Consider the following 24,261-nt stretch of genomic DNA (forward strand, 5'->3'; position numbering starts at 1 on the left):
TTGGGAGAATGTCCTATGGTCTGATGAAACCAAACTGGAACTGTTTGGTAGAAACACAACTTGTCGTGTTTGGAGGAAAAAGAATACGGAGTTGCATCCATCAAACACCATACCTACTGTAAAGCATGGTGGTGGAAACATCATGTTTTGGGGCTGTTTCTCTACAAAGGGGCCAGGACGACTGATCCGGGTACATGAAAGAATGAATGGGGCCATGTATCGTGAGATTTTGAGTGCAAACCTCCTTCCATCAGCAAGGGCATTGAAGATGAAACGTGGCTGGGTCTTTCAACATGACAATGATCCAAAGCACACCGCCAGGGCAACGAAGGAGTGGCTTCGTAAGAAGCATTTCAAGGTCCTGGAGTGGCCTAGCCAGTCTCCAGATCTCAACCCTATAGAAAACCTTTGGAGGGAGTTGAAAGTCCGTGTTGCCAAGCGAAAAGCCAAAAACATCACTGCTCTAGAGGAGATCTGCATGGAGGAATGGGCCAACATACCAACAACAGTGTGTGGCAACCTTGTGAAGACTTACAGAAAACGTTTGACCTCTGTCATTGCCAACAAAGGATATATTACAAAGTATTGAGATGAAATTTTGTTTCTGACCAAATACTTATTTTCCACCATAATATGCAAATAAAATGATAAAAAAACAGACAATGTGATTTTCTGGATTTTTTTGTCTCAGTTTGTCTCCCATAGTTGAGGTCTACCTATGATGTAAATTACAGACGCCTCTCATCTTTTTAAGTGGTGGAACTTGCACTATTGCTGACTGACTAAATACTTTTTTGCCCCACTGTAATTAAGAAATGTCAGTTAACAGGAACAGTGGAGGTCAAGATAAGGTCTGGAAGACCAAGCAAAATTTCAGCGAAAGCTGCTCGCAGGATTGCTAGAGAGGCAAATCAGAACCCCTGCTGCAAAAGACCTTCAGAAAGATTTAGCAGACTCTGGAGTTGTGGTACATTGCTCTACTATTCAGACACACTTGTGGCCTTCACGGAAGAGTCATCACAAGAAATCTCTCCTGCGTCCTCACCATAAAATTCAGCATCAGAAGTATGCAAAAGATCATCTAATCAAGCCCGATGCATTTTGGAAACAAGTGCTGTGGATCGATGAGGTTAAAACAGAACTATTTGGCCACAACTTGTAACGTGTGCTGTAATTTTGCAATAATCTAGCCCTGGGGACCTCCCAAATTTGCATCATCATGGAATAATAATCTCATTCACATGTTCCCTATATAACCACATGGCCGATTAACATCATTAAGGATTAATTAGCAAGACAGGGTGCATAATATCCAAAACCAACTCCTGCACAGTGTTTGTCTTTTTCTGTACGATTTGTGTTGTCATCTCCATTTTTATCAATTGTTTTCCTGCTTGTATTGTTAATAAACATTAATATTTGTGATTACTACTATTAGCTTTTGGAGGACACTTTTGTTCTAGATTCCTTTTGGCTACTAAAAGTGTTTACAAGCTGTGATACTTGCAAAATGGGTTGTTACTAGGTACTAAACATGCAAGGTGCCCAATCGTTTGCATGAATCCATTTTCCTTTTTGTAATTTTTAAAATGTAAACAAAAATAAATCTATATTTTTTTGCCTAACATACAAACAAACATGTCATCTTTAACTTCAGGCCTTTTACAGATCACAACAGTCATTTTGCCAAGTGTGCCGAAAATGTTACATGCCACTGTAGATAGAAAACAAAGAGGTGGGAAGGTGTATTTAACCTCTTTCCGACATAATAGTATGTCGATGTTGGACTCCCCTTGTTTGATGCGGGCTCCGAAGCTGAGCCCGCACCCTTCCAGGCACATGACAACTGATCTATACAGCTGACATGTGCCCACAACCGCCTGTTAACTAGTTAAATGCCACTGTCAATTTCTGAGAGTGGCATTTAACTCATGCTTACCAGAAGCGTGTCACAAATCCCGCCCATCAGTGACCCCGTCACATGATAGCAGTTCACCGATGGATCAGCATAACAACCAGAGGTCTCCAGCAGACATCTATGGTGTCATAGCCAGATTGCTATGAGCACCGACCGCTATAAGCATTTCTGCTACACACAGGTGATCTGATGATTTGCGGCTGCTACACAGCTTGAATACATGTGGGGGATGTCTAACAAACAGGGAATCCCCACATGTATTCAGGCTGTCTAGCAGTCGCAAATCATGCAGAGGCGTGTCGACAAAATCTCTGACCACGCCGAAATACTCAGAGACCACCCGAGTATGCTCTGAGAAACTCAAGTAACGAGCATACTCGCTCATCACTACTCAACACCTACTGTAATCTAATGAGTGATTTCTCCTAAGGCCATGTTCACACTAGGCGTTTTTTTCAGCTTTGTTTTCTGCAGCAAAACCTGCACTCTTGGCAGAAAAGAAGTGTCAAAAATGCAGGTTTGGTATGTTTTTAGGAACCCAAAGTTCAGCTTTGCTTCCATCACAGAAGCATAAACACAAGTCATCAATGCAAGACATACCATATGTCCATGAAAAAAATACACATATAAATGTAACAGTGGGAGACATGAATTGGTCTGGAATACACCAAGTTTACTTACCGGTAGCTGTTTTTTCTGGAACTCATGACAGCACACTTGAGAGAGAGGGATCAATCCAGTCAGGACAGGAAACCTACCGAAATAAAAGGGCGGTACCTCGCCCCCGCTTCAGTTGGTTTACAGAGCATGCGAGTACCCTCAGGTTAATTTGCACACACAACTAACGCCACATTATAAAAAACAACCAAACTAACATGTACACCCAAAAGGTGAGAAGGGGGGGGGGGGGAATATACTGGGACGGTCATGGGTTCCGGAAAAAGCAGCTACCGGTACGTAACCTTGGTGTTTTCCCTTCACCCATGACAGCACACCTGAGAGATTTTTGGAGAAATGAAAAACACCTTAGGGATGGACTACCGCTTGCAGCACCCTTCTACCAAAGGTCAAGTCAACAGAGGAGGACAGATTTAGTCTGTAGTGCTTAAAGAAGGTAGATAGTATGTGAGGACCAGGTAGCGGTCTTAGGGTATGTGCACACGTTGCGGATTCTGCTGCGGATTTTTCCGCAGCGGATTTGGAAAATCCGCAGTGCAAAACCACTGCAGTTTTCACTGCGGATTTTCTCGCGGTTTCTTCTGCGGATTCCTCTGCGGGTTTTCAACTGCACTTTCCTATTGGTGCAGCTTGAAAACCGCTGCGGAATCCGCACAAATAATTTTTTTCTTTCTGCACAGCGTTTTTTTTTCCCCATAGGTTTACATGGTACTGTAAACTTTGGGAAAACTGCTGCGGATCAGCAGCGTCAAATCCGCTGCGGATCCGCAGCAAAATCCGCAACGTGTGCACATACCCTTACAGATCTGATCAATTGATACCTCTGCCTTTTCTGCCCAGGAAGTAGCCACGGCTCTGGTGGAGTGAACCATGATGCCTTCAGGAATCAGAGCACCACTCGCAGTATAAGATAAACTAATAGCCTCCCTAATCCATTTGGCAATGGTACTCTTAGACACCCCATATCCCTTTCTGCTACCCTGAAAGGCTACGAATAGAGACTGGTCCTTCCTCCACTGACTGGTCATGGTCGTATACTCTAACAGATACCTCCTCACATCTAAGGTATCGACTTTTTCGGGTTAAACACAAAGTAAAGAGGGCAAAGTAATTTCTTGGCTTCTATGGAATTTAAGAACCACTTTAGGGAAATATGCCAGGTCCGGCCTTAGGACAATATTGTCATACACCGGTGTGTAGGGGTGGCATATGGACAGGGCCTGTATATCGCTCACCCTGAAGGCTGATGTTAGAGCCACTAGTAAAACGGTCTTAAAGGGCCACTGTCTCCCCCCTCCAGCCGTTATAAACTAAAAGAGCCACCTTGTGCAGCAGTAATGCTGCATTCTAACAAGGTGGCTCTTTTAGTTTTAGGTTCAAGTATACCCAAAATAAAGCGTTTTGATACTTAGCCACAAAACCGGTCTTTAGCCAGGGACGCGGGTCCCCACTCCCCAGCTTGAACCGCTCCTCTGCCGTCACTCCAATCTTCATGGGCTTTCGGCGCCACCCCCTCCGCGCTGTTTACGTTTCAAAACCGGCGCCTGCGCTGTGTACTACTGTGCTGCGCAGGCGCAGTCTGCAAGCCTGGCTGGGACGTCAGAAGGCCAGAGCTTACTGCGCCTGCGCAGCACAGTAGTACACAGCGCAGGCGCCGGTTTTGAAACGTAAACAGCGCTGAGGGGGCGGCGCCGAAAGCCCATGAAGATTGGAGTGACGGCAGAGTAGCGGTTCAAGCTGGGGAGTGAGGACCCGCCTCCCTGGCTAAAGACCGGTATTGTGGCTAAGTATCAAAACGCTTTATTTTGGGTATACTTGAACCTAAAACTAAAAGAGCCACCTTGTTAGAATGCAGCATTACTGCTGCACAAGGTGGCTCTTTTAGTTTATAACGGCTGGAGGGGGGTGACAGTGGCCCTTTAAGTGTGAGGATTTTTGCATATACGTTTTGTAGGGTCTCAATTTGGTCTCTAGTTAGCGCCTCTAAAACTAAGTTCAGGTCCCATGGAGGAATTTTGGAGACTATAACTGGTCTGGATCTACTACATGATTTTATAAACCCAGAAACCCATTTATTTGCTGCCAGGTTGCAATTATACAAGGTACCCAGGGTCAATACCTGCACCTTGAGAGTATTGGTTGCTAACCCTAGCTTGCAGAAACTCTAGAATGGACCCAACCGGGGCCTCCTCCCCTAAGGGCTGCCCTAAAAACTTAAGGAATATTTTCCATGTTCTACCATAGATCCTTGATGTAAGCACTACATGAATAGGGGACCGGCCCGGTGGTGTGGCGGACTATCGCTAAAATGCTGAGAATATGATGAAGCTAAGTAACCCTTTGATACCGGTTTTTCACTCCTGATGAACCTCTTATAATTGGAAGAGGGGAAACGCGTTGAGTTTAAGGGGATGTATCTTATCTTTTGAAAGGCATATTGAGTAATACCGATTATTATTTTCTGAACGGGTTGGTTTACCCTGGGGCTGTGAATATACTGTGGTGACATTCACCAACGGCGCAATGATGGTTGGTTTGAGTATCTACTGACATGCTTATCCTGTGGCCTGATATTACGTTATTGTATGGCTGCTTGAGGTACGATTGACTATCACAATAGATATCTTCTTGTACTGTTAGGATAGCGCCCCAAAATATAACCCATAAGCACTGAAGCACCTTTTTTCCTATTTTTTGCCTTAATCTAAAAAGGGCAAGGCTAGAGTTCGACTACGAGATATCAGGGACATAGTTAACCTAGTTAATAGAGACTACTAGCTTTAGTTAGATAGTGGTATAGATCTCTTTAGCTATCTATATTGACTCAAGTTATTTCCCATTGTTGCACTGAATGCATGTATATTTCTATCCCCTATCCCAGTAGGGCCTAAATAGGGGTAGTAGGGAGAGTCTACGAGGAGCGGGGGCGCCACTGCGCAGGACAAAGGGTGCCAACCTCCGCAGATAGGTAGGATGCATCTAGTGAGTGTAGGGCCAGGCACCGCCCTGGCGTTTCCTGTGGTGTGTTAGTGTTTTGGTGATGGTTTTTGTAAGTGCACATATATGGTTTGGTTTTAATAATTGTTTGAATAAAGGTTAAATTTTATCTTTTACAAAAAATTATTTTGGGGGATCCCTTCTGTGAGCCACGTTGCAATTATACAAGGCACCCAGGGTCAATACCTGCACCTTGAGAGTATTGGTTGCTAACCCTAGCTTGCAGAAACTCTAGAATGGACCCAACCGAGGCCTCCTCCCCTAAGGGCTGCCCTAAAAACTTAAGGAATATTTTCCATGTTCTACTATAGATCCTTGATGTTACTGGCTCCCAACTTTTCAACAATGAAATTCCATGCTGCCAGATGGAAGCCCTTCACTTGAGAGTGGCATACTAGCCCCTGGGTAAGAAGGTCCGGGGTCTCTGGTAGAATCCATGGATCGGACATGGACATTATCCTCCCTGATCTTCCTCGCGACTGCTGGAATCATCGCTATTGAGGGAAATGCATAGGCCATCCTGAACTTCCAGGGAACCTGAAGAGCATCTACTGTGAATGGTTTATCCCGTGGATTTAACAAACAGAAGTTTTTCACCTTTTCTGTTGTGTAATCTGTTGTGTAATGTGGCAAACAGATCTATCTCCGGCCGACCCCACTACCTGCTGGAACATTTGGGAATTTAGAGACCATTCCCCGTCTCAATTTCTCACGACTAAGGACGTCTGCCTTCGTGTGGTCTACTCCCCTTATGTGAAGTGCCGTAAGGGACAATAGGTGTTGCTCAGCTAGCTAGAGTAGGATGTTTGCTGCCATCAGAGAATGGGACCATGTTTCCCCCTGGTGGTTGATATAAGCCACTACTGCTCGATTGTCCGACATGACTCAGACATAGCGACCCCAGAGGAAAGGGAGAAAGCGTCTCAAGGCTCTTTCCACAGTCCACAGTTCTTTTAAGTTCGAACCATGAACCCTCTCTAGGGGGAACCAGGTCCCCTGAACCGAGTGAGACCTTAGATGTGCCCCCCATCAGATGTTGCTCATATCTGTCGTGATAATGTCCTCCACTGGCCTTATCCACTGGACTCCCGACGACAAATGTTTCCTTTCTGTCAACCAACTCAGGGAATTTCTTATTGCGGAAGAAAGATGTACCTTTCCCTCTAAATAACCTTTTAACAACTTCTGTGCAGACAGGACCTCCCACTGTAGCTGGCTTAGGTGAAATTGGGCCCATTAAGGACATTGCTGCTCTTCTTAGTGTCATTTTGGGCTGATCTATTTCTGACAGTGTCAGGGCCAGTATCTTGGCTATTTTGTCTTCTGGTAGGAGACAGATCTGGCGTTTGAAGTCCAGAAACAACCCTATAAAGGATTGTATCCTTTCTGGATTTAGCCTCGATTTGAGGGTATTGATCATCCAGCCCATCTTTTCTGGGACCGCCGTTACCTCCGTCAGCTGTTCTGCGCAGTGATCTTCCGACTGTAAGGAAGTCGTCCAGGTAAAGGATGATAACGGTGTTTTGAGAATGAAGGTAGGCCATCACCTCCGATATCACCTTGGTAAATACTCTCGGATCTATTTACAGACCAAATTGAAGAGCTGTATACTGGTAATGCCTGACCCGTCCCTGGACATAAAGAGACACTCTCAGGAATTTTTGATGGTCCGAATGGATTGGGATGTGATAATAGGCATCCTTCAAATCGATGACTGCCATGAAACAATTCTGGAATAACAGCTTTACAGCTGTGTTCACTGACTCCATCTTGAAGGAATAATTCACAATCCATCGGATAAGCTTCCTCAGGGTGACAACAGTTCTTAGGCTACGTTCACATTTGCGGTCGGCGCCGCTGCGTCGGGCGCCGCAGCGTCGCCGCATGCGTCATGCGCCCCAATACTTAACATGGGGGCGCATGGACATGCGTCGCACTTGCGTTTTGCGCCGCATGCGTCACTGCAGCGCACGCATCCGGGCGCAGAGGACGCAGCAAGTTGCATTTTTGCTGCGTCCAAAATCAATGAAAAAAAGGACGCATGCGGCGCAAAACGCAGCGTTGTGCATGCGTTTTGCTGCGTTTTTGTTTGCGTTGGGCGTTGCGGCGCCGACGCTGCGGCGCACAACGCAAATGTGAACGTAGCCTTAGAGAACAGTCCAGCCTCTTTATCACAAAGAGGGGGGAATAAAATCCCCTTCCTATCTCTTCCACTGGGACTTCGCACAGAACACATATATAAAAGTCCCAAGATTTCCGCTTCCAGGGCCAGCTGTTCTGGTGATTTCCTGTGGGGTGTTACTACAAAAGGTCTGGCGAGGTGGATGGATGAGGTCTATTTTCAGGCCGTCCATGATGATATTTAAGAACCAGTGACTGAGGGAGATGTTCACCCAGGCGGGGAGAAAGAGGGAGAGCCTTCCCCCTACCTGACGTCATTGGGAGGGCTTTTTAGAAGATGTAGAGGGTCCTCTGATCATATATCTGGACCCTTTCCTACCCTTGAACTCCCAGCTTTTTCTTTCTCCCAGAGGATGTCCTCTATTAAACTTCCTCTTCCAAAAGGACGGCTTCCTAGCTTCAACTGGAAACCAAGGAAATTCCTTTTTTTTTTTGGTCACCTGCCTTCTCCAAGATATCTTCTAGCTTCTGTCCAAAGGGAAACTGGCCATCACATGGGATGGAGCAGAGTCTATTCTTTTGAAGGCAGGTCTCCTGGACACCCCTTCAGCCATAAGGGTCGTCTGGCCACATTGGATAAGCTCGCCGACCTAGCCACTAACCTTACAGAATCTGCTGAGGTGTCTGCCAGAAATGCTGCTGCCCCTTGCAACAGGGTTATATTGACCAAGATTTCATTTCTCGGAACCCTGCTTTTCAGCTATATCTTCAGGGAGCGGGCAGTACAAGTTCCGGCTATTGCCGGCTTCAGACCCCCTGCTGCTGCCTCCCAGGTGTGCCTTAGGAACCCATCAGCTTTCTTATCCAACGGGTCTCTAAGTGCGCCGGAATCCTCAAAGGGCAGGGCCGACCTCTTGGAGGATTTCGCTACCGCACTGTCAATTTTTGGGATCTTATTCCAACTCTGCGAGTCTTTTTCCTCAAAAGGGGCATCTACTCTTTGAATATGTGGGCAGGTTACCAGATCTATCTGGCTTCTTCCACTCTTTATCTATTTGTGCGTATTTCCTTGAATTAACAGGAAAGGTACGCTTCTTCCTTTCCTCTAGACTTACAAACATGTCTTTAGGGATTTAGGCGGTTTCTCGTCCTTCAGGCCCCATTGTAGACCTGACTGCCCTAACTAACTTATCCGTATCCTCAGCCGGGATGCAGGGTTGGCCACCTATATCACTGTCCGAGGAGGACGGGGATTCACTACGGTATTCTCCAACCGACTGGTGAGAGGCCTCAGATTCTGTAACGACTTCCTGACCTTTCCTGTTCCCCTTTTTTAACAAGGTCTTTATGGAACCTTACACCTCAGCCCTGACCATAGACCTAAGGCTAGTGGCAAAGTCCAGGGTATTATCCCATATAGTTTTTAGAATGCAGTCAGAGCAGAGATTTGTCTGCCAATGAACTGCCAGCGGGATCCTACAGAGGGCACATTCCTTCCGCCTGGATACCGAGAAGTCCTGCGAAATCTGAACGGGACAGCTGCCATTTGAGTGGCTGCTCCTCTTAGTGCACCTGAGTTGGTGACTGCTGCTGCTGTAAAGGCCTCTGCTGCTGTTGTCCTCTGAAATCCTCCATGATGGGGAGCTTTTGGACATAAGTGCTTCTTCTGTGGCCATGCCCCATTTTATAAGAGATCCACAGCACTTGCTGCCTCCTCGGGTGCCCGAAAGATGCCCCCCCATCTGGACGAGCCAAGTCTCAACGCATCCCGGCCGGCTTTTTTGCCCATGGCGCCGCAATTTGTCTCCGGCACACCCCATCCAACATCACACGGGCACGCCATTCCCAGAGTGCCTTGGTCGTGATGTCAGAGGAACGCGACCCCGGAAGCCAGGCTCACTGCAGAGCTGCAGCCGAAAACGGAGGAAGGAAAGCGGCACGGAGGATGCAGAAAAGCCGACTCGGCCCGCATCTGTGCTGCCCACACCTTGCCCTGGCTGAGCAGATCCCACTCAGGTGTGCAGTCATGGGTGAAGGCAAAAATCTAACTAAGACACTGGCAGTGCATTGAGTTTGTAGGACAGTTTATTTTCACACTTTGGTCTGGCATTGTTCAAACTCGCACCTCGGTCGGCCATTGTTTACTTTATACGCATCACCAATTTAATTTAACTGTACTAATTCAAATTACCTTCTCAGGTGACCAAGACAAGATGGTATACTTGGGGGGGGGGAACCACAAAAATAAATGGGGTTCACAAGCTACTGTACTTGTGTTTTTCCTCACTAAAAACACAGCAAAACCTGATACCTGCGTTTTTTCACCACCCATTACTTTCAATGGGTGATACGCTGAACAAAAAAAAAAAAAAAGGCTGAAAGTGATATGCTCCATTGTGCAAAAAAACATGTAAAGCACAAACTGGGGACAAAAACCAACAAGCTGTGTGCATGAGGTTTTTTAAATCTCAGATTTTGCTGGTACTGCAAAGCACAGCTGAAAATTTGCATTAAAGAAACGCCTAGTGTGAAAAGTGTTTTCAGGCAGGAACACTTAGTCTATGTGCACACGCTGCCAAATGGTGTGCAGATTTTTCCGCACTGATTTTGATAAATCCGCAGGGCAAAAACACTGCGTTTTTCCTGCGGATTTATTGCGGTTTTACAGCGTTTTTTTGTGCGGATTCTACTGCGGTTTTACACCTGCGGTTTTCTATTATGGAGCCGGTGTAAAACCGCTGTGGAATCCGCACAAAGAATTGACATGCTGCGGAAAATAAACCACTGTGTTTTTTATTTTCCATAGGTTTACATGGTACTGTACACCGCATGGAAAACTGCAGCGGATCCGCAGCATCAAAAACGCTGCAGATCCACAGTAAAAACCGCAACGTGTGAACATGGCCTTATAGACGCAGATTTTGAATGTAAATATACCAACATCATGTCTAGTATCTAAATATTGTAAGCAGGTTGTATTGTTAAATGAAATCAGGGGACAGATTAGCCTCAAAACCTTGTCTCAAGACATTTCTAGGCTAAAGGTACCGTCACATTTAGCGACGCTGCAGTGATCTAGACAACGATCCCGATCGCTGCAGCGTCACTGGAGAGCTGTCACACAGACAGCTCTCCAGCGACCAACTATGCGAAGTCCCCTGGTAACCAGGGTAAACATCGGGTTACTAAGTGCAGGGCCGCGCTTAGTAACCCGATGTTTACCCTGGTTACCAGCGTAAACGTAAAAAAACCCAAACACTACATACTTACATTCCGGTGTCCGTCCCCCCGGCGCTGTGCTTCTCTGCACTGTGTAAGCGCCAGCCGGAAAGCACAGCGGTGACGTCACCGCTGTGCTCTGCTTTCCGGCCGGCCGGCGCTTACACAGTGCAGGGAAGCTGAAGGCAGGGGACGCGACAGACACCGGAATGTAAGTATGTAGTGTTTGGTTTTTTTTACATTTACACTGGTAACCAGGGTAAACATAGGGTTACTAAGCGCAGCCCTGCGCTTAGTAACCCGATGTTTACCCTGGTTACCCGGGGACTTCGGCATCGTTGGTCGCTAGAGAGCTGTCTGTGTGACAGCTCTCCAGCGACGCTGCAGCAATCGGCATCGTTGTCGATATCGCTGCAGCGTCGCTTAATGTGACGGTACCTTACGGGAGATCCAGCGACTAAATAAAGTTCTGGCCTTTCTGCTCCGACCAACGATGGCACAGCAGGATCCTGCTCGCTGCTGCCTGTCAAACTCAACGATATCGCTAGCCAGGACGCTGCAACGTCACGGATCGCTAGCGATATCGTTCAGTGTGAAGGTACCTTATGCCCAAGCAAAAGAATAAAATTGACAGCATTAGGTTACCATTCCTTTTGTGACAAGCGCCTAATCTGACACTGTCCAAACAACGCTGTCAATGTTATCATATGTAGGAACACCCTACTGATAAGGAGACTTGTCAATCCATTCATAAATTATCAGGAGTACCAGAGGAATTGCCAAAAGCAAGGTTCTAAGCAAAGATCTCAGGCATGACAAGTATTTACTAACACAGACTTGTCTCCATTAGGCTTTGTATTTTAAAGAGAACCTGTCAGCAGGATTGTGCACAGTAACCTACACACAGTGTCAGGTCGGCGCCTGACTGATTAAAATGATACCTTGGTTGGTGAAATCCGTCTTGTAGTTGTTTAATCTTTATTTTCAGTTTTGAGTTAATGATATGCTCGCGCTCCGGGGCAGGCCACGGAGGGCGGGCCGCGAGGAGCCAGAGGCCGGCCACGGAGGGCGGGCCGCGAGGAGCCAGAGGCCGGCCACGGAGGGCGGGCCGCGAGGAGCCAGAGGCCGGCCACGGAGGGCGGGCCGCGAGGAGCCAGAGGCCGGCCGCGAGGAGCCAGAGGCAGCCACGGAGGGCGGGCCGCGAGGAGCCAGAGGCAGCCACGGAGGGCGGGCCGCGAGGAGCCAGAGGCAGCCACGGAGGGCGGGCCGCGAGGAGCCAGAGGCAGCCACGGAGGGCGGGCCGCGAGGAGCCAGAGGCAGGCCACGGAGGGCGGGCCGCGAGGAGCCAGAGACAGGCCGCGAGGAGCCAGAGACAGGCCGCGAGGAGCCAGAGACAGGCCACGGAGGGCGGGCCGCGAGGAGCCAGAGATGGGCACAAATGGGCGGCCGCGAGGAAAGAGCCGGGTTCCAGTAGGCAGTGCCAACAATACTGGTAGTCTGGACAGCTGTTCTTGCCAGCTAAGCAGTGCTTACTTGTTTCCGAGCAGCAGCTCAGTGGTCGTTACGCAGACACGGCACATGTACTAGAAGCAGCAGTCCCAGTCCAGGACTTAGGGTTTCTATAAGACATTATTTGCATATTCTAGGGAACATGTCAGCTCCATGATCACAGTTTGCGGTCAGTGAAGATAAACACTGGTTCACTCCCAGAGGAAACAAACCTAGTACAGCCGTATTCCGGCTCACAGACCCCGGTGCGCCCAGCACCACGGGCGGATCAGCCACGGACCCGGCCGTCACTGCTGGACGCCAGAGAGCTGTGGTCCGGTCCACTAGAACCAGTGACACGCCCCACCCGGAGCCTCGGGCTCCCTACTACTGAGGTCACAGGGTGGGCACCTATCCCCGCTGTGGGGGCACCCCATGTCTCAGCTGTGGGGAAGGCTCAGGCTGTCCGGCCAGGAGGAACTAACGAGCCACCTCAGAAACAAAGTGACTCATGGGGAGTAGCAGCCACCGGGGACGGGTCCTCAGCACCAGGACGGGCCATGGTAACCAGCACTCTGCCGCCCATACCAGGGTACCGTACTCTCTGCCCGGCGGGTACGGTAACATGCCCAGCCCCCTCCTACCGTGCCCAGCGCTTCTCGCGGCTTCAGTGTGGCATTAGTGGCGCTTTCCTTCCCCGCAGAGCAGCCACAGTCCCGGCCGGGTCACCGCTTCCGCAACCCGCAGGGCGGATCATCCACAACCGCCGCAAGATGGCCGGCTGGCCGCTCCGGTCACGTGACGCAAGACGTTCTCAGCGGCCATTGGCTACCATTTGATGTGCGTCGACGCTCTGCCAATAGAATTTCTTGCTCCATTGACGTTCACCCCGGAAGAGGGCGGAGCTTCTGTTATCTATGACGAGGCGTGGAACGCATTTTGTTGACAGTGACAGTGCTAGGGAAGCTGCGCATGCTCAGTGTGCTGACAGTTCTTAGCAACGGGAGCAGCAGGATCTCAAAGTCATTTGTTTGTGCGAATGCTGCTGGTGGGAGGACGGGTCATCAAAGGTCATAGGTTACACCGAGGGGCCCAGGTTATGGCAGATCTGCCTATAGCAGTTGTCTGTATTGCAGAGCTGCGCTTTATGACTGTTCTGCTCATTATTTGCTAGTCAGGTTATTGTTATGGTAATACATGCGCAGTGGCTATTCACCCCTTCCTCTCCCAGACACACTTGCGCTGTGTGCACACATTGCGTTTTTTTCTGGTGGCCAGAGTGTGAAGTGTAATATGAGTGTTACCTGATCAGGTGAACTCCTTTAGTGCAATCAGACGTAACATCACTCCCCTTAGCGGCAGAGCGACGTTACTGCAATGACCAGGACTCTGGGGCGCTGCATTTACAACCACCGGAGGGAGCCCAAGAGCAGAATTCACAACACTGATGCTCCGCCACTAAGGGGGGTGATGGTACGTCTGATGGCACTTAAGGAGTTCACCTGACCAGGTATCACAGTCACACATTACACTTCACACTCTGGCCACCAGGGGGAGCGATGGGTTCTATGTATTAGGCCACTCCTCACAATCTGGTAAAACTGGGGGCTGGATAGGAAGTTAGTCAGAAGCTGACTGGGTTGGATCCAGGCAACATCCTGTGGCAGAGGGTGTTGCAGGGGAAGATTCAGGGGGGTCTCTGTCAGGGGTGGGATCCTGACAGTGGCCTAGCGAAAAGAACAGAACGTTACGGAGCTGCGCCTGCACCCGTTGCGGTGGCATCCTAAGAAAGGAAACGAAGAGAGGTTTATTGTGGAGAAGTGAGAAACGAGATCACAGCAAAAAGGAGATAAAGCCAGTAGGAGTCGTGCCTTAAGATCGTGGCAACATCCTACTGAGGCGCGTAGCCGGTGGACGGAATGCCGAGAAAGTATTGGGCTCCAAGCATTACTTCAAACAGCGGCAGAACAGTTGATTATAGGTTGGCTGTCTCACCTAAATCACCTAAGCAGACATAGGGGGCAATTGTGAGAGAGGGGCGACGCTAGGGTCCCGGAAGAACTCCAGGCCTACCCGTCATACGGGTGCATCCTAGCCATATCATCTGGGGGACGGAGAAGAACATCAGAACAGATACGAGTTGTGAGAAAGAACATCAGAAACAGACACAACAGTTGTGAGGACTATCCCGTGGTGCTCGGCAGGGAGGTACTACAACACACAGGCGCTAGAAGGTAGGCACTGATTTCCACCTGCAAAGGAAACTCTGGATGTGCCTTCGGACCGGCCGGTCTCAGTCAGCCCTGTTAGGAGTACTCTGGATTGCGGATCCCGAAGCCTTCAGTAAAGAGGTAAAGAGACTGCAACCCTGTGTCCTCGTTATTCATCGCGACCTGCACCACGCACCCTCATCACACCTTTCATTGGACGCCCCTTAGCAGGGTCACAGACCGAGTCTAGCCACCGTGACAACCCCAAGACCGAGACTGAGAGGCCCGGTACTGAGTACCCCGCGGCCCTGCGTCTGGGGGCTCTCCAACTTGGCATCACGAACAGGATCTACTTAAGCCTGAAGAATCAGGTCATGTGTGCCTTGGAACTGTGTCTGAATTGTGCTTGAACTGTGATTTATTGCAAAGGCTGCGGATTGCCACTTGCCGCCAAAAGTTCCTGCCAAAACCGCCACCATTGCAGCGCCACGGGGAGCGCAGAGGAAGAAGAAGGGCGTGCTGTTGTGAATTAGACTTTTTTGGCTCCCTCTAGTGGTTACTAGTGATATGACTCTGGGATTTCCTTCCCTCTGTCTGCACCCAGCTGGGTCGTTACTTCAGGGGTGTTGCTATATAAACCTCCTGGAACCTTAGTTCAGTGCCTGGCATCGGTGTTATCAGACACATTCTGTTTGCTCCTGTTTGCTGGTCCTGGTTCGTGCTAAATTAAGCTAAGTCTTGCTTCTTTGTTTTTTGGGTTATTTGTTTGCTATCATTTTTGTCCAGCTTGTACTAAATGTGATTCCTGACCTTGCTGGAAGCTCTAGGGGGCTGGTGTTCTCCCCCCGGGCCGTTAGACGGTTCGGGGGTTCTTGAATTTCCAGTGTGGATATTTTTGATAGGATTTTTTGCTGACCATATAAGTTATCTTTCTATATTCTGCTATTAGCTAGTGGGCCTCTCTTTGCTAAATTCCTAGCTCATTCTTATGTTTGTCTTTTCCTCTTACCTCACCGTTATTGTTTGTGGGGGGCTTCTATCCAACTTTTTGGGGTATTTCCTCTGGAGGCAAGAAAGGTCTTTCTTTTCCCTTCTAGGGGTAGTTAGCTCTCCGGCTGGCGCGAGACGTCTAGGATCAACGTAGGAACGTTCCCCGGCTGCTGGTATTTGTGGGGCTAGGATTAGTTATGTCAAGGTGAAAATATACTTTCTTATACTCTTTTTGTACTGCTATACTCTTATACTGTGAAACAATAAGTTTTCCCCTGCTAATGCAAATGTAATTGTATTTAAAAATGGCTACCAGTGTTCAGTTTCATTTCACCCTTGTGTCCGAAGGGACAAGATTCATTTCTTTGGAAATCGAAACTAAAGGAATGTGAAGAAGAGGAGGAATCTACCAGGAGACGTTCAACGAATCAAAAGGACTGAGCACTAGACGTATACTGCTTAAACCCCACCTATTGCATTCCCTTTTTAGTATTGTGTATTGGAAAATAAAAGTTAGTTGCTGCTCGGCTCCTCACGGAGGTGAACGCAAGAGCATCAGCAAAGATTGAATCAGCTACGTGTCTGAATCATTTCTTTTTCCGGTACCAGAAGTTCTGCGCTCACATTACAATTTGGAATGACTGGTGAATGAGGATTAATTGTCGTTTTACGACCCCGACAATTTTGGCAGCCCAACGGGGGGCGTGGCCAGCGATCCGAGACCCTCTGGACCCATGCCTGGATGTCTGTGGATGATACCCGTAGTGGCTGACCTCGAGGACTGATCACCCTCCGAACACGGTAAGTGGCGATCATGTACACTGTATATGTCACACTTGCTAGTGTCTCAGCCGTTATTGGTTTGTCTGTAGTCTCCTTGGGTCCGGGAGGTGAATGATCGAGTGGTGAGATCAAACGTGATCCTGTGCCACGCTCTGAACCAGCAACTGAGAGACGTCGCATCCTGTGCGACCTCTGTACACCACACCTCCCCCACCGGTCATTGTACTCCATTCAACTATCCTACCCGTGACTATTGTCTAGTAGTGAAGTGGAGTGAAAGATTGAGCAAGTTGTAGATTGTGGGGCGGCTTAGAGAAGGGATAGGAGACGCAGCCTCTGTGATATTGTACCAGCTAGGTAATTTAAGACATCCCGGAGGGGGACCACCTGTATTTCTGTGGAGGGCTCTCACTAGGAGACCGCCTCCCAAAGGTTTGGAATATCGTGGCAGGATAGTCTGTTAATCACTGGTGTTCAGGTTAGGGACAGAAAATATTGAGCGAGAAGCTCCATGTTTTTGGAATACCATTGTTGAAGATCGCTGCCAGTGGCCTACTGCAGGAGGACACAGTATTCTGTAAGAGTCATGCTGCGTCTCTTAAAGCAGAAGAAGTCCGTGCCCCACAAGTTAGATGAGGATGCTGTGGAAGTCAAGACAATGGTCACGGGAGGGCAAGAGACAGTCAAGAAGCTTATCTGCGAGTTGCGCGAGGCTTAAAGAACAAAGGATGAAAATAGGTTGATGGAGAGGAAGGATCAGACAATACAGAGCCCGTGTTTGGTTATAAAATGCCTTTGAACTGTGATCTTATAGATTGTAAAATGGCCGCCGTGCCACTGATGATGAAAATGCAGTCTCAGCCAGCGCCCTGTAATGGCGGCGGAAAGAGATCTCCAGAAGCGTAGGGGTGTCCTGTTTGTGTTGTGCAGAATCCAACCTGGGTGGAGACCTGCCGCGTGTGTGTGTGTGTACGGACCGTCCTTGGGGCTCCGCCCAGACCACGGAGGATTATAGGAAAGTTTTGTAGAAAATTAGGTCTGAAAACTGCTGTAATTTGTGACTTTGTAGAGGATACAGAGCTTTGTATCAGTGCTATGTAGTGTAGGGGAGGGGCTGAGCGGACCGCTGCGAGATTTCTTTGTCAGTTCTCCTCTCTTCTCCTTATCTACGCTACGTGCTAGAGACAGGGGGGCAAAGAGCTGGGTTTTTGCTTCTCCCTTGTACGCTGAGGAATTCTGTGCTGTTTCTAGTAGGGAGGGGACACATGCGTAGCTGCGCTATTGCTTGTCTCTTTTCTCTGTGTAGAGGAATGCTGTGATCTCTTTTATCTCTGTGTCCTTGGAATGGAGAGAGCACATACTGTAACGGTGTTCTCTGTATTTTCTCTGGTAGATCTGTGTCTGGTTTAAAGCGACAACATTGTTTTGAAGTATGAAGAAATATTATAATCTGGAATTTGAAAGTGAAATATAGTGCCTGGTTTTATAAGGAAATTTGTATCAGTGTAATTGAAAGATTGGTAAAAGAGTTGAGTAAAGCAAGCAATTAAAAATTTGGGACGGGGGGGGGTCTCCCTGCTGGATAATATGGTCCCTCCCCAGGAAATTAAGCCTCTACTCCCGACTGTAAACCCTGTGCCCCTTAAAGCAATATATATCCTGGATTGCCGAGAAGTTCTATGGGCGTCTTATGGTAGTGTTTGAAGATCTGGGATTCTCATTGTAACAAAAAGCCCATTCATACCTTTTTGTAGTAGATCCGATATTGAGATTTCCACTCCGGATGATGCATTGCAAATAGTAAAAAGTTTCCAAAATAATTTAGCCCAGCAAGAAAGGCAAGGGTTACATCACTAGCCGTAGTGATTCTTGCTCGCTCACTGGCCCCCACCGCTGCAGCTGCGAGATCAGTGTTTCTTATCTCTACGTAACAGACTCTAGTTTCTGCCTCCTCCCTTCGTACACGTGAGTCCAGCTTCACATTCCAATACGCCTTTAACCCCGTATGGGAATTTCACTACCTCTCAAGCCTCGTCATGTCAATTTTCAGACCAAGAGCTTGTTTTAATCGGTGTAAATGGCAGACCCCCCCAGCCCGGAAAGGCCCCTAGATCTACTCTTCCAGTGAAACCTTCACACTTACAAGGCCAGACTCTCCAAGAACCTGAAGTTGGTTCCCCTGTCATTCACGCTACTACATTACACCTCAGGGCTCCCAGGTTCTTTTCTCAGTAGGGGTATGGGGACATAATTATCCACCAGGTAGGAGCCATAGTGAACCCAGCTAATTCTACCCTGTCACATAGAGGTGGTTTGGCCCAACAGATAGCTAAAAAGGGAAGCCCAGTCATAGCCCAAGAGTGTCAGGCCTACCTTGCCACTTATGGCCCCTTGCATCCAGGAGACGCTATGTCCACCCAAAGAGGGAATTTGCCCTGTGATATAGTGTTACACACCGCAGGCCCTAGATACTGATTACAAGACACCCGAGCCCTGCCGTACAGTATTGCAGACTGCCTTGCAGGCAGAGCTCACCTATGCAGGACATGCTACAGGTGTGCTGACTCAGCTTCATGGAGACAAACAGAGACCTGTTGCTTATTACAGCGGCCGCCTGGGTACGGTGGCAAGAGGAAGCCCCTTCTGTGTTTGGACTGTGTTGTCTGTCCAGCTGTTGCTACACAAGTCTTCAGAGATTGTTTTGGATCACCCACTGATGGTCCACACCCCACACGATGTACATAGTATCTTTAACCAAGTACAACCTGGCCACATGTCCATGGCTGGACAGCTGCGACTTCGGTGTGCTATTCTCATGCCTACTAATGTGACTTTGAAAAGGTGCACTGTCCTAAACCCCGCTACTCTTCTTCTAGTTCCCCTGGATCCAAAGGGGGGAGGAGTAGGTGACATGAGAAAGGACACTCTTTTTCTTTCTAAAATGGATCCAGAGGAACAAGATTAGGTTTCCAAACCATATGATTGTCTAGAATTGATGTCTCAGGAAACGGCTGGTCTCTAGTGTGCCTATTCTAATGCTGATTTTGAGCTTTTTGTAGATGGATCCCGTCACCAAGATGACCAAGGACGCTTCTGTACCAGATATGCTGTGGTCTCAGAACATGAGGTAATCAAGGCAGAGTTAATGCCAGCTCATATGTCTGCACAAGAAGCAGAGCTCATAAAAACGTGCAAACTAGCAGAAGGTAAGACTGTAAATATCTACACTGATTCCAGGTATGCTTTTGGCATTGCACACGGTTATGGGCCTATCTGGAGAGCCAGGGCTTTCCTGACAGCAAATGGCCACCCCTTTAAACATGCTGAGGCAGTCCAGCAACTTATGAATGCACTACAGATTCCCACCCAAGCAGGCATCATAAAGGTAAAGGCACATACCAAAGGCACTGATGGACGGACAAAAGGGTAACGCACTGGCAGACCAGGCTGCCAAGAAAGCAGCAAGCACTCCTGTAGCCTCTCAGGTACATCACCTAGACACCCCACCATCTCCACTTGTGTTGAAAGACATCTTAGCCCGGTTACAAGAACAGGCAAGTAAGGAGGAGAAAAATAGGTGGCAAAGGATAGGGGCTTGCTCTGATACCGTCACTGGACTATGGGGGAGGGGTGAAAAGGTCTGCCTACCACAGGTACTGTACCCAATGATGGCACAGGTTCTGCACGGGAATGTGCACCACTCGAAGACGGCCATGTGTGACACCCTACAGAGACAATGGATTGCCCCCGGGTTTTCCACCTGCGCAGAAAGCCAGGTACAGAGCTGCATGATATGTGCCACACATAATCAGAGTAGGACAGTGAAAACCCCATCCAAACACACTCCCCGGCCCCTTTAACCAATTCCAGAGACTGCAGATTGATTAAATTCAGTTACCCAGGGTAGGGACGTATGAGTATGTGTTGGTCTGCATTGATTTATTTTCAGGTTGGCCAGAAGCCTACCCAGTTGACAAAGCTACGGCTAAGACAACGGCGAAGAAACTGATGGCTGAGATCATATGCAGGTATGGAGTTCCTGAAGTCATTGAAAGCGATCGGAGTTCCCATTTTACTGGATAGATCATGTCAGAGGTAATGGCAGCACTGGGGGTAAGTCAAGCATTGCATACTCCATCCGCAGAGTAGTGGAAAAGTGGAGAGACTAAATGGAACTTTTAAGCTTAAAATCCAGAAGGCAATGACAGAGACTGGTAAACCATGGACAGAATGCCTTCCTCTAGCTTTGTTTTCAGTAAGATATACCCCAAACAGGAAGACAGGACTGTCACCGTATGAGATTCTGTTTGGCAGGAGCCCCAATCTTGAATGTTTCTTTCCACAACAGTTGCAGCTCAAATACCAGGACTTGACTAGCTATGTGCAGGCCTTACATGGACACTTTGCCAAAGTGCATTTAACTGTCTTCAGTTCTCTTCCAGACCCAGACAAGGTTCCTGGACACCATCCCTTTGTGCCAGGAGACCTGGTGTATGTGAAAAAGTTTGTGTGCAGAGATTGTCTCTAGCCGAGATTTGAAAGACCCCACACAGTGATCCTGGTCACCCCCACTGCAGTAAAACTTGAAGGAAAAAGCACCTGGATCCACGCCTCACACTGTAAAAGAGACCGAACCAGTGTTTAGTCACAGTAGTGACTGAAGGGAAATGTTGCTGTTGTTTTTGATCCTGGAAATGGGGGCCATCCTCGCCCCTACCTTCTCGGCCCCTAATGTAAATGAAAATACTAAGGTCCCACTATTCTCTGGGTAAACCTGACAGCCCCGGTGAATATCTGGCGATTTGATTTCTGTGATGTAGTCAAGTGTCCCGAGACTGAACGGGTGGTAGAGGAGATCATCCAGTTTTATATGTGTGTTACCAGAAATGACAACAATAACTGTTATTATTGGTCAGATGCTGCTTGGAATACGGGAGATCATTGGGGATATAAATCTAGTGAAGCCATGTTCCCAAGGATGGGACGGGTAGGAGTCTTCGTGAGAGAATGCATCTAACAGCCCTTCTGCAACCACTTAGGGGCTGTAAATGGGGTAAAAATTGTTACCCCCTTCTCCTGAATCTTGAAAACCCCCAATCTGCTGATCTGCAGACGTTCGTATTGGGAAGGAATTATAATTATGTATTTAGTGCTGGACCCCATGCGTATTTAGGCCATATACAGCTCCAGGATATTAGCTCTAGATCAACCAAGGCCCCTGTTACCAGTACACCTAAAACAGGCCCAGGTGAGCGTTTGCAAAATGTAGTTAATGAAGTGATACCCATTCCAGGTCTCAGTTGGCAAGAGGTTTTCTCCATAGAAACACAAACAGCCCCAAGGAAAAATCTATGGTTAGAATGGGTGAGATACAATGTAAGAGTCCAGAATATCTTTGTAGGATGTATTGCTTGTGCTGCTGCGAATACATATCTATACACGCATGCATTGCTTTTCCCTGATGACAACACCACCGCCTGTGTCATGAATTTGTTGAAAGGTTTGAAGTCCACTGATTGTCCAGATTATGTCCTACTAATTCATAAGGAACCCAGATTAAAGGTCCTAGGAGAAGTAACCGTATTGGCTGACAATTACACCTGCTACAATTCCCACGACACCACAGGTACACTAGTAGGGATCTTCGAGACAGGTTTCTGCAAGGAGAACAGTTCTCTAGATACTGATTTGCTAATTAAATACACACAATATATGTACACCAAAGATACCTGATGAACCTACCAGAAAGAGGAGAAGTTTTGATCAGCTCTATATGAGTTATGAAGAAGATCCACTGGTATATATTGATGCCATTGGAGTGCCAAGGGGGGTACCTGACCAGTTTAAAGCCCAGAACCAGATCTATGCTGGCTTTGCTTCTATAATCCCGCAGGTGCAGATTAATAAAAATGTTGAATGGATCAATTACATATATTACAGTGAACAAAGGTTTGTCAATTATAGCTGTGATGCCTTTAAGGGTATAGTTGAGGATTTGGGCCCTAATACTTGTATGACCCGTGCTGCAACCCGATCTAAGAGAATTACACTGAATCCTGTCCAGACAAGATCACATGCAGTGATATAAGAAGCTGACACAGGATTGTGGTTGGTGGATAGTGGGGACATTAACTTTTAGGAGTAGGCTGACAGTAATCCTTTTGGGAAGGAGCTGTAGACCAGCATGTCATGTCGCCCCCACCACCAGAGAACCAACCACATCAGGTAGGGTAAGACAGATACAGGAGTATTATCCCTGGAGGCCCTCTGACCAGCTAGCTACGCTAAAGCAATTGGCTGACCCTGAGAACCAACCTTTCTCATTTTACAGACGAATAATGACAATATGATAGATGTATAAGTGCACCTGGGCAGGCCTAGGTAGTTAGTGAGCACAAAAACAGGTGACGTGCTAGGACGCAAATTAAGATCTTCTACAGATGTGACAAAGGAGAGAGTGTAGAGCTATACTTTGGACGGTTACAGCTGAAATAGGAAGACATGAGGTACAGTCCCATAAACCCACTTGATGTTAGAGTATTGGTAAATACATTCATTGACGGTATGACCAAAGACTTACGATACGAAATATAGATAGCCAGACCTGAATGGCGAAATGTAGATCCGAAAGACCTGAAGGTTTCTAAAGAAGTTGAACGAATTAGGACAATAAGACGATGTGTCATGTATGCTGGAGCAGACACATCTTTCTTCTCCAGTTGGTTAGGTGGGATCGAGGGATTCCTTCAACAAGCTTGTTTAGTACTGATTGCCCTCCTTGTAATTGGATCGATAATCCTCTGTTGTGTTATTCCCTTGTATAAAAAGGTCATTGCCAAAGCAACTCCGACTGGCACCTTCCTCAATCAAGAAGTAGACCCACCAGAGTATGATGGTACTGATCCAGGGGAGATCCCGAAGTATATTCCCCTCAAGAGAGTAGACAAAACCCCCCATTCTCAGATGATGCTAAGAGATTTAGTTTAGGGACAGTGGGAGAACTCCATGTGAGGTTAGTGAAGGGTTCAGCTGCCTGGAGGCCTCTCGCTAGGGGAGAGTTTCTGAGGTGTCTGGATGAAGAAATCCACCTCCCCTTTTCCCATCACATGGACAGTCTCGAAGGATCTTTCTTTAAGGGAAAAACTTAGTGTTTAGGGGGGATTGTCAAGGTGAAAATATACTTTCTTATACTCTTTTTGTACTGCTATACTCTTATACTGTGAAACAATAAGTTCCCCTGCTAATGCAAATGTAATTGTATTTAAAAATGGCTACCAGTGTTCAGTTTCGTTTCACCCTTGTGTCCGAAGGGACAAGATTCATTTCTTTGGAAATCGAAACTAAAGGAATGTGAAGAAGAGGAGGAATCTACCAGGAGACGTTCGACGAATCAAAAGGACTGAGCACTAGACGTATACTGCTTAAACCCCACCTATTGCATTCCCTTTTTAGTATTGTGTATTGGAAAATAAAAGTTAGTTGCTGCTCGGCTCCTCACGGAGGTGAACGCAAGAGCATCAGCAAAGATTGAATCAGCTACGTGTCTGAATCATTTCTTTTTCCGGTACCAGAAGTTCTGCGCTCACATTACAATTTGGAATGACTGGTGAATGAGGATTAATTGTCGTTTTACGACCCCGACAGTTATATGGTCAGCCCAGTTACCACTGCCCTATGAGCTGGTTTTCTGTATTTACTGACTTAGCATTATTCCTGAGACCCTCTGCCATTGGGGTCATAACAGTATGCCAGGCCAATATTGAATGTTTAAAGCATTGCAGAAGTGGGATAATAAGAAAGGAAATTCTGAGTTTTTTTTTTTTTCCTTCCTTCTCTTCCTCCCCTTTACCTTTGAGT

The 24,261-nt window shown here is 47.7% G+C and overlaps 1 protein-coding gene across 6 annotated transcripts in view; it reads right to left on the minus strand.

Annotated features, from left to right (window-relative positions):
- Positions 1-13,203, minus strand: part of RALGAPB (Ral GTPase activating protein non-catalytic subunit beta) — a 113,745-nt gene extending 100,542 nt beyond the window's left edge. For all 6 annotated transcript variants that reach the window (XM_077251932.1, XM_077251931.1, XM_077251930.1 and 3 more), the window contains exon 1: positions 13,066-13,203. The gene's annotated coding sequence lies outside the window, so the exon portion shown is untranslated. The remainder of the gene's footprint in view (positions 1-13,065) is intronic.
- Between the last annotated feature and the right edge of the window lie 11,058 nt (positions 13,204-24,261).

This window comes from Ranitomeya variabilis, chromosome 4, assembly GCF_051348905.1.
Source record: "Ranitomeya variabilis isolate aRanVar5 chromosome 4, aRanVar5.hap1, whole genome shotgun sequence".
Lineage (NCBI taxonomy): Eukaryota > Metazoa > Chordata > Amphibia > Anura > Dendrobatidae > Ranitomeya > Ranitomeya variabilis.